Here is a 9,933-nt window from a genome sequence, read left to right on the forward strand (position 1 = left end):
CATTAAACTTTGCATCCTTATCAGTTTGCTGAAGTTTGTTGCTCAACCCTACAATGTAGACAGGAACGCATTTTTCACTAAAAGTATTATCGACCTCTAAATTAAAATTTGTTATTTAAGTTGAAGACCTGTTTGCATCGTGATTTCAATATGAATCATCTTTGCTCCTAATGCTAAAACCAATTTGTACTTTATCCCCAAACTGTTGTTCTTGTACAGCCATACTTCAGGGGTGATGGTCTGTCAGTGAATTTGTTCTATTTAAATGGCTTGCAACATATTATCAAGGTAAATGCAATAAACTTGCTGGGCTAGTGTTTAGTTTATGAGGCATTGTTTTATAAAATAAAACCAAACGCGTATATGCTTATCTTCATCTCTCATAGAGTAAATAATACACAATTTATGTGTGTTATTCGCAACTGGCTGATTTTGTTATTCTCCGTTTGTTATCACCAGATCTTTCGCCACGTAAGAATGGGAATGCGAGGGTGAGTGTAAGCCTGAGTCTTGATGGGTAACGGGAAGAAACATTTGAGAAATGTGCCTTCCATCACCGGACAGCTGATCTGCCTGTTTCATGGTGACCTCCTGCCCCCCTAGTGAGGTGTCTGCTGGAGCCATCTCCCCGTCCCATCCACCACTCCAGAGCCAGATCTGTTTGTAGATCTCAACCTCACGATTTCTGTGAGCTGAATGAATGAGTCCCGTGTCCAGGGACCACCCACAATGTTACAAGCCAAACCATAAAAATAGTCATAAATGTAGCTTGAATTTACCTAGCACCTTTCTGCCTAAGAATTTCCAGAAATGCTTTCACTTTTTTATCTCACTTAACCTCACTGACCTCTACCTGGGGTCTCCAGGATTTGGTGGAATTCGTACCTTTAAGAAATCCTCCTCCGCCCTTTTTCACTCCATTTTAGAGCCATGTAGTATGAGCCAGGCTTCCTACCAGGGACAGCCTGGTACCCACCCTAGTCAGGACCAAACTATGCATTCCCCAAGAGAAACAAAAGGAAAAATCCAGGGTGTGAATACAAAAAAAGGAAAATATTAAGAAATTCTGTCTTGCAAGCAGGATCTTTTGGAAGAAAAAGGTACACATAAACACACACACGATCCCTGGGCATTAAAAATGCCTAATTGTCTTAATTTACTTGCTGTTCCTTTAAAATACGCTAGTTCTGTCCCTGACACCACTTCTTGATGTCTTGCCCGGACCCTGCATCAAATGCAGCTCACAAACAAGGGGCTTGTATTTTAAAGTGAAGGTTTGAAAAATTAACTGTTCTCCTTCTGCCCTTTCAACTCCCAGATGGAAAATCCCACCCCGATTAGCCAATTGATTTACTCAAAATAAAAACACCACCTTCCACTCTTCCCACCCGCTGTTCTTCCCTTGAGGTTTTCTAACCAGGTGAAGGGGTCCTTGGCTGCCTAAGAGGTGAAGTCCTTTGGGATGCTCGGGACTGAATCGGGAGAACAAACTGGGCTTCCTGCTAGCAACTGGATCTGTGTCACTGTCTTCCCTCTCTTCCCAAGAGCCGTAGCTTTTGTCTGGCAGACACAACTGTTCCGGTGGGGTGAGCTCCACTGAGCTCCTCTGAGCATGCACAGGTGTGCAGGTGGGTGGCCGGTGACACCCTCAGACCCGGTGGAACACCCAATTCGCACCAGCATGTGAGGAGGTAGACAGGGCTATGAAGCCTACATATTCAGTGGTGGTGAAGTCCTGCGGTCTCAGTTTTTTAGGTGTCCCTCCTATTGATATCTAGCTTAGGAGGCATAAGGTTCTGGGTTTCACGAGGACCTAGAATTGCTGCTCTGACTTAAGGGCCACAGGAGAGAAATACAATAGAAATGAACCCTTAGTCTTGGAGGGTGGCGCGGAGAGCCCTGGGAAGGGCTGGGAAACCCGCTTCTTCTCATTCTCTGCTCCGTGTGGAGTTGTTCTGTGAGTTGTCCTCTCCTAGTCCTTCCAAATGCTCTCTAACATCTCATATGAGTGTATCTCATCTGTACGTATCCGATCCCACTCCACGCCCTGAAGGTATTCCCAACCCCAGTTCCATCCTCCAAAGACTGCTTGTCCTAGAAACAGCAGGACAGAGGTCCTCCCCATGCAGAGAGGAACAGGGGAACAAAGCCCCTGGAAACTCCTTTTCTCTGGTACATTCTCCTTCTGTTTCTCCCTACATCCCCCCACTTAATTTTCTTCACAAGGCAGCATTGTGTTTGCTTAAAAAAGTATACGCGAGCATTCGCACATACATCTATATGACATGTAATGTTATGATGATATTTGTTTTAAAAGAGATACGTGTATATAAGGTTATACGTATTTGGAGTTGCTCTGTAAACGTCGTCATGCACAATTAATACCCACAGACCGGTGAGTTGTGTTAGTGCATCACAGCATGGTTTTCTGTGATTTATAAGACAAAGGAGCTGATGGCTGTCAGCTGGGAGATGCAGTGGCCTGGAGAGAGTAGTGAAGCCCTCTTTGCTTCAGCACAAATGAGAAGCCGGCCATGCCCAGTGCTCAAGGGTATAATCCCAGTACCTTGGGAGACCGAGAAGAGGCAACCACTTGAAGCCAGAAGTTCGAGACCAGCCTGGACAACATAGGGAGAATCCCCCTCTCTACAAAATATACATATTTTTTAATTAGCTGGGTGTGGTGGTGTGCATACTTACAGTCCCAGCTACCTGGGATGCTGAGGTAGGAGGATCACTTGCCAGGAGTTCAAGGCTGCAGTGAGCTATGATTGCATCGCTACTCTCCAGCCTGGGCAACAGAACAAGACCCTGTGTCTAAAAAAATAAAAGAGAGAGAGAGAGGGGAGAGAGAGAAAGAAAGAGCAATAGAGCGACAGAGAGAGAGAGAAAGAAAGAACGATAGAGTGATAGAGAGAGGGGGGGGAGAGAGAGAGAGATGCATATCCAATTGGCGCCAGGGTAGGCTGAGGCAGGTGAACTGCCCAGAAGGAACATGGAAGGGGCCACCCATTCTCAGCATATGCTTGGCCCTGAGTGCAAAGCCTCCTTGCAGTCTGCTCTCCGGGCACCCCACTGCCTCTGTGTAGTCCGTGCCCTGCCTTAGAGAGCCGCGCCACACCCTCCCTCAGTTTGCATGGTGCTCCCTCTGTGGACTCTCTCTTCCCCTCACTCTGCCCCATCAGTGCCCTTGCCCCCGCTATTAATCTGCACTTCTTTGTGCCTTTATCTGTCAAAGGCCCCATCTTTCCATTGACCTGTGAGTCCCACAAAACCTGGTTCAGGGCCTGTTCTGTTCTATACAAATCTTCCCCTGCGCTTAGCATGCCACCTGCCCCCTGCAGATGCTCATGAAATGAATGAATAAGGAGGAAAGGAGCCAGCTGGCAGGCCGTTCACGGGGGCAGAGCCCAGGTCTAGCAGCTCTGGAGCCGCTAGGAGAGGCTACCTCCCACGGACCCTCCGGTGTAACCTGACATAAGAAGGGCCAGGATGGGCCACGTGCCGGGACTGTGATAGCAAGGACAGGATGGAGAAGACAGGTCACCCCACAGGCTGCTGGGTGGCTCAAGAAACTCAGCACCCCTGGAAGGGACCCTGATTCCCTTACCCTTTCCCGTGCACTCAGCCAGCCTAGATTTTCACCGCTCAAGACCCTTTCCCAATGCAAAACTGCTTGCAGGCGGGCCAGGCCTTTGGGGAGACACCCTGTTTTGTCTTGTTTTATTTTGAGATGGAGTCTAGCTCTGTCACCCAGGCTGGAGTGCAGTGGCATGATCTCGGCTCACTACAATCTCCACCTCCTGGGTTCAAGCGATTCTCCTACCTCACTCTCCCGAGTAGCTGGGATTACAGACGCCCACCACCACGCCCAGCTAATTTTTGTATTTTTAGTAGAGACAGGGTTTCACTGTGTCGGCCAGGCTGGTCTCAAACTCCTGACCTTCGATCCACCCGCCTCGGCCTCCCAAAGTGCTGGGATTACAAGCGTGAGCCACCACGCCCGGGCCGACGCCCTGTTCCTCAGTGTGGCCCATCCAGTGTTTAGATGGCCTGCCACACCAGACCCACAAATCAGCCTGCACACCTCTCCCTAACTTGTCTGTATTATGTTCATTTGCTGGGTGGTGATAAATATTAGCATAAAATAAACCAAAGATGGCTGGTGAGGGTTCTGGTAGCTCTCTTTACGGTTCCCACTGCAGCCGAATGACAGCTTAGCTCGGGAGCAAGCGGTCTCTTTTCACCAAGTAACTTTAGCCTTGGGAAAGATGAACATCAGCTCACTCCGGAGCTGTGATGGTCGGTGCCAGTCAGTAAATCAGTCAGATTTTAATTACTGGACGGATGACAGGGTGCAGTGACAGGTTGCAGTCCACAGGAGAGTCTTCCTTCAAAGCCGCTTTAAAACCGGAGAGCGCTTCAAGAGGAAAAACCAGATGCAGAGATCAGAGGCCCACCTCCAGAGGAGGGTGGGTTCCCGTTCCCATCACTTTAACCATTTCCTGCTTGAATGTGGACAGAGCAAGGGGAGCCGGTGGCTGTCCTGATACAGGGAAGTTTCCTTCCTCGCCCCCCAACCCTGCATTTTCTCTCAAATTTCCCCCTTGCCCTCCTTTTCTTTCAGCCCTGTGATTTTTAATAGGTTCCTACAGCTCTTTGCCTCGGCGGCTGTTTCGTGCCAAGAAAGCTGCGGCAGATTTGTAAAGTGGCAAACCCTGCTAATTAGTTAGATGAAGTTGCCTTTTGACAGTGGTCCTGGCATCAGCGAAGGTGACATACCTCAGTGACTGCACCACTGGGGAGACTTCTCCATTGTTCTTCTCCTACTCTTCCGCCCCTGGTTACCGATGTCCTGATAATCACCCTTCGTCGGAAATTCCACCCCAAAGCTGCTCACTGCAGGCCTGGCTCCTGGTAGCGAGTCTCCTGCCTGGTACAGAGACCCCGCAGACCCTATGACCTTCTCTAGGAATGCCCTGCTCCCAGCACCAGGGAAGAGAGCTCAGGCAAGGCGTCTAGAATATGCGTGTGCCATGTTTCGCCTTGTGTGAGTGGAGCCGGGGGAACAGGATGGGGTGAAGGGAATGACTTGCAGTGACTTTGAGGACATTGGGATGTGCTGTTACAGGATGTCCTTTCATAAGGCCAAATGAGACTTGGCTTCCTGTGGACTGTGAACAACATGATGACCAGGACCATTTCCTGGTGAAAGTGATAGACATCATCCCTCCCATAGACACTGTAGCCCAGCCAGGGCCCAGTGATGCTCTAACTCCTCTTCTGTTCCATTATGGCAGTGTTCATAGAGATCATTTGTAGAGACTTCCTCACCCTGCCAACAGGAAAATGGGTCCTGGAGAGGGACGAGGACTATGCTGAGGTCACCCAGCTGGGTGAGGGAAGGGGATAGGTTTCATGCTTCCCATCTCACTCAGTCTTGTCCCGTTCTGTATTAATCAGCCATCTGCAACATGGCTCAAGTGCAACCCGCATCCTCAATGAGGTTTGAGGGTTGTTTGCTACAAAGCTCACAGCAAACGGGCATTTCTCACGGGGCTTGTGGGTCGGATGACAACTGTTCTCCAGGCTGCAAGTCAGTTTCCGGTCCGCTCCGTGTACCTGTCATTCCAAGGCTCAGGCTGAAGGGATGGTGACCACCTGGGGCATGTTTCTCTCCTGGCAGACTGCAAGAGTGACAGAGGGCGAGCCAAGTCACACAGACACATGGAGAGCCTGCGGTTCCCTCATATCCCCCCAACATCCATTGGCCAAAGCAGTTACATGCCTAGGTCCAAAGACAAAGAGCCACCTACTCTATTGGGAGGGATGGCAAAGGCACACAGATCTCCAACGCTGTGGGTGTAAAATCCCGTTACAGGGCGGGAGGCAGGTTAAGAAACAACAATCTAATCTATCACATGTTCACCTCTCTCTTCCATAACCCAGGGAGCTTTCAAGATGGAAAACTGGATGAAACTGCTTCCTTCTCTCCCCGAATCAATAAGCAGTTCCTTATTACTGCCAGGAGAATCTCCAAACTCCTTAGCAGGAAAGCCCATCATGTCGTCCCCACCTTGCCTACCCATCGCCTGAATATCCGGTCAGTCTTAGGAACTCCCTTACCCAGCCTCCTCTTGACCAACTCAGAGAGAGCCAGAGCCACTGTTCCTTCTAGAAGATGCTCTAGATGACACAGCCCATAGAGTCCTCAGTGCTCCAGGCTGGGGGGCCACTGGCTGAGCTGAATGTTTCCCAGGAATCAGACGAGTTTATTCCCAAACCTGCTTTCCTTGTAATTGTCATTATGCAATTTAATAAATTGTGCACACTGATCAAATAAGAGGTGAAAAAATTAGATTTTTCCCCCCATGAAAACGAAGTTGAGGGCTTTAGAAAGACTCCAGAGAGGCCAGATCACTGATAAAAGATCCTGCTAGGGAAGCTACAGTACCGTATATATCTGAGGCAAGAAACCATGAAGATAAAGATTCTACATTTAGGTGTCTGCACAAAGGTATCTCTACTTTGCAGAGCTGAAACTGGAAGAGGTGGGTGTTACATCCCAGTGTGGTTTCTGCAAGAACAGGAACGTGGGATCCATCTGCGAACTCTGACCTGAAGGCTCTGAATTCAAAGATTTGTGGTCTCTGCATTTTTATATCCCTCTGTACAAAGGTGGTCTCTATTTCTGTCCCAGCTCATGCAGGGGAGACCTGCTGGCTGCATTTGCTGTAGAGTTAGTAGAAATAGAGTCCACTAGCTCCTGCCTGTTGCCCTCAAAGTTAAATGCATCAGAGAGGCCCTCCAGGACCCAGGAATGGTCAGAGCCTGGATGATGGAACCTGCACCTCACAGGAAGAGTGCAGTCTAGCCGTGGGTTTGGTCACCGCTCTCCATCCCACACCATCAGCACAGATGGGCTCTTCTCCTCATGATGCCTGTGCCTACCCAGACAGCCAGGGCCAGAAAGAACAAGTGAGCCTTGGGAATGCTGCCCTGTGGAGCCCACAGCCCCGTGTGTGAGAATTCAGATTCAGTGAACACATCTGCATCTCCTCTTCCGGGAGACAGGCCCCACATGTGCAAGCGAAAAGCTCCACCCGGGGGGAGCCCTGAAATGCACTTGAACTCTGATTTGTTTTTAGCACTTCACAGTCAGCTTCAAAAAATAATTTTAATATCTAGGCTTCTGTTGGGAGAGCATTGTAATGGAAATACAGTTATCTTCCAAGGATGAAACAGAAACCCACAGTAAATGGAGGCCTCTCCTTGGTCTCTGCACAATTGTAAATATAATTTTTAAAGAAATAAGGTATAATGCAAATGATTATTTATGTCCCGTTTCTCTATTCCAATAGGGAAAAACCTAACCAGTGTTTCTGCTTTCCTCATTTCCTAATTCCTAAAGTAATTTAACAAAAACAAACAAGTAAACTGAAGGGAATGGTAAAATAATCGGTAACTCTCGAAAGAGAACAGCAGTTTCTCAGCTTTTAGATTAATTCATTTGGTTCAATGCAGATGTGTTAAATCTATTCATATCCACATATTCGAGATGAGTTATTTTACTACATTGTTGTGCTGTATAAAATGAGTTATTTTGGTGAATTAAATGCTAGGGTGTAATTTTCAAAGGAAACAGAGGTTTGTAAATGCAGCGCAATGCATGTCAGTGTTTCAGTGTCATTATTAAATATTACAGGAGATACATCTCCTGATCGTTTACCTTTTTCCTTTTGTCTTTTTAAAAATGTGTATACAGGTTGTGGTGCAAACGAGTATTGCAACTACAAAAATGTCAAAGAAAATGCAACTATCGTCATTCGTGGAATTTTATTTCCTCTTGAAAGATACATATATTCTATTTTGCTAATCTCCATCAAAGAAACTCAAACAGCTGAGTGCTTGACTCTAATATCTCAGCACGCTTTACAGCAATAGTGCAATTGGTTGAGGGAGGGAGGCAGTGAAGTTCCATGGGAAAAAAAAATTTCATAGAGTATTCAATTTGACAAAATGATGGCTCAGAGAAAGTTAAATAAGTTGATGAATGTATCTGGTATGGATTTATTGAGTATTTCTTGAGTTTGGAATGTCTTGCCTAGACTTGAAAGTAAGCTTAGAATGGCGATCATTAAAAAATCTGGAGACAACAGATGCTGGAGAGGATGTGGAGAAATAGGAACCATTTTACACGGTTGGTGGGAGTGTAAATTAGTTCAACCATTGTGGGAGACTGTGGTGATTCCTCAAGGATCTAGAAATAGAAATTCCATTTGACCCAGCAATCCCATAACTGAGTATATACCTAAAGGAATATGAATCATTCTACTCTAAAGACACATGCACACGTATGTTTATTGTGGCACTGTTTACAATAGCAAAGACTTGGAACCAACACAAATGCCCATCAATGATAGACTGGATAAAGAAAATGTGGCACATCCACACCATGGAATACTATGCAGCTGTGAAAAAGGATGAGTTCATGTCCATTGCAGGGACATGGATGAAGCTGGAAAGCATCTTTCTCAGCAAACTAACACAAGAACAGAAAACCAAAAACCACATATTCTCACCCATAAGTGAGTGTTGAACAATGAGAACACATGGACACAGAGAGGGGAGCATCACACACCTGTTGGTGGGTGGGAGGGCTAGGGGAGGGATAGCAGGGGGGATTGGAGGGATAACATTAGGAGAAATGCCTAATGTAGATGATGGGGGGATGGATGCAGCAAGCCACCTGCACATTCTGCACATGTATCCCAGAATTTAAACTATATTAATACTACTATTAATAATAAAAAGAAAATAAGCTTAGAGATCCTAGTTCCAGAAGGAAAATGTGGCGGGCGACTTTCCTTCCTATTAGCTCAGTGGCTGAAGTCACTGGCCTGCGGAAGCCACTATTCTGCTCAGCCTAGGCATAGCCACAGAACCTTCCTGAATTCAGCATTCCAGGCCGTTACTACCAATCCATCACAATGGGCATGCAAATTGAAATATATTTTCCCGCCCAGAATGAGATCAACTTGCCCACTTTATAGTGTAGACAGCCCATTTCACCTCCACTCTAGAAATTCTTAAAATCCTGCCACTGCCAATCATTGTCGAATGAAGTATCCTTCTGGGTCAGCTGTGGCTTTGGGCAGCGGCATCCTACCTTGCTGGTCGCCACTGATTGGAGCCACTTCCCACGGTCATCATGTAAAAGCAAAAACAGGGATGGAGAGAAATAAGGGAACAGAGCCTAAACTTTGTCTTGGAGAAGAAAAACTGGGGTTGGGAGCATTGGGCGCTGCTCCCTGACCATCTCTTCACAGCTCTGCCCCGACGTGAGTCCGAATTCTTATAATATGACTGGTGCTGTATTAATGTCTTCTCAAATTTCAGGTCAGAATTTAAAAAAATCTAAAAACATGGCATTAAATAATGAAAAGGGAAGCCCTTGATTTTCCCATTTTCTTTTGCATTGGATTACGGATTGAAGGCAACAGAAGGAGGACAGAGTGAGTGCAGAAAGCACGAGAAAGTTCAGGAGAGAAAGAAGATTGTACGGGGGTGTCTACTCTAAGCAAAGCCTTCTCTGCACTCCCTCATTGAACAGACAAAACATAAAAAAGACAGCAAAGAAAGGAAGAGAGAGGGCTGGGCGACGTGGCTTACGCCTGTAATCCTAGCACTTTGGGAGGCTGAGACGGGTGGACCACCTGAGATCAGGAGTTCGAGACCGGCCTGGCCCAACATGGTGAAACCCCGTCTCTACTAATAATAAAAAAATTAGTTGGTCATGGTGGTGCGTGCCTGTAATCACAGCTACTAGGGAGGCTGAGGTGGGAGAATCACTTGAATCCACGAGGTGGAGTTGCAATGAGCTGAGATCACACCACTGTACTCCACCAGCCTGGGCAACAGAGTGAGACTGCA

Source organism: Cebus imitator, unplaced genomic scaffold (genome assembly GCF_001604975.1).
Source record: "Cebus imitator isolate Cc_AM_T3 unplaced genomic scaffold, Cebus_imitator-1.0 Scaffold261, whole genome shotgun sequence".
NCBI classification, from domain to species: domain Eukaryota; kingdom Metazoa; phylum Chordata; class Mammalia; order Primates; family Cebidae; genus Cebus; species Cebus imitator.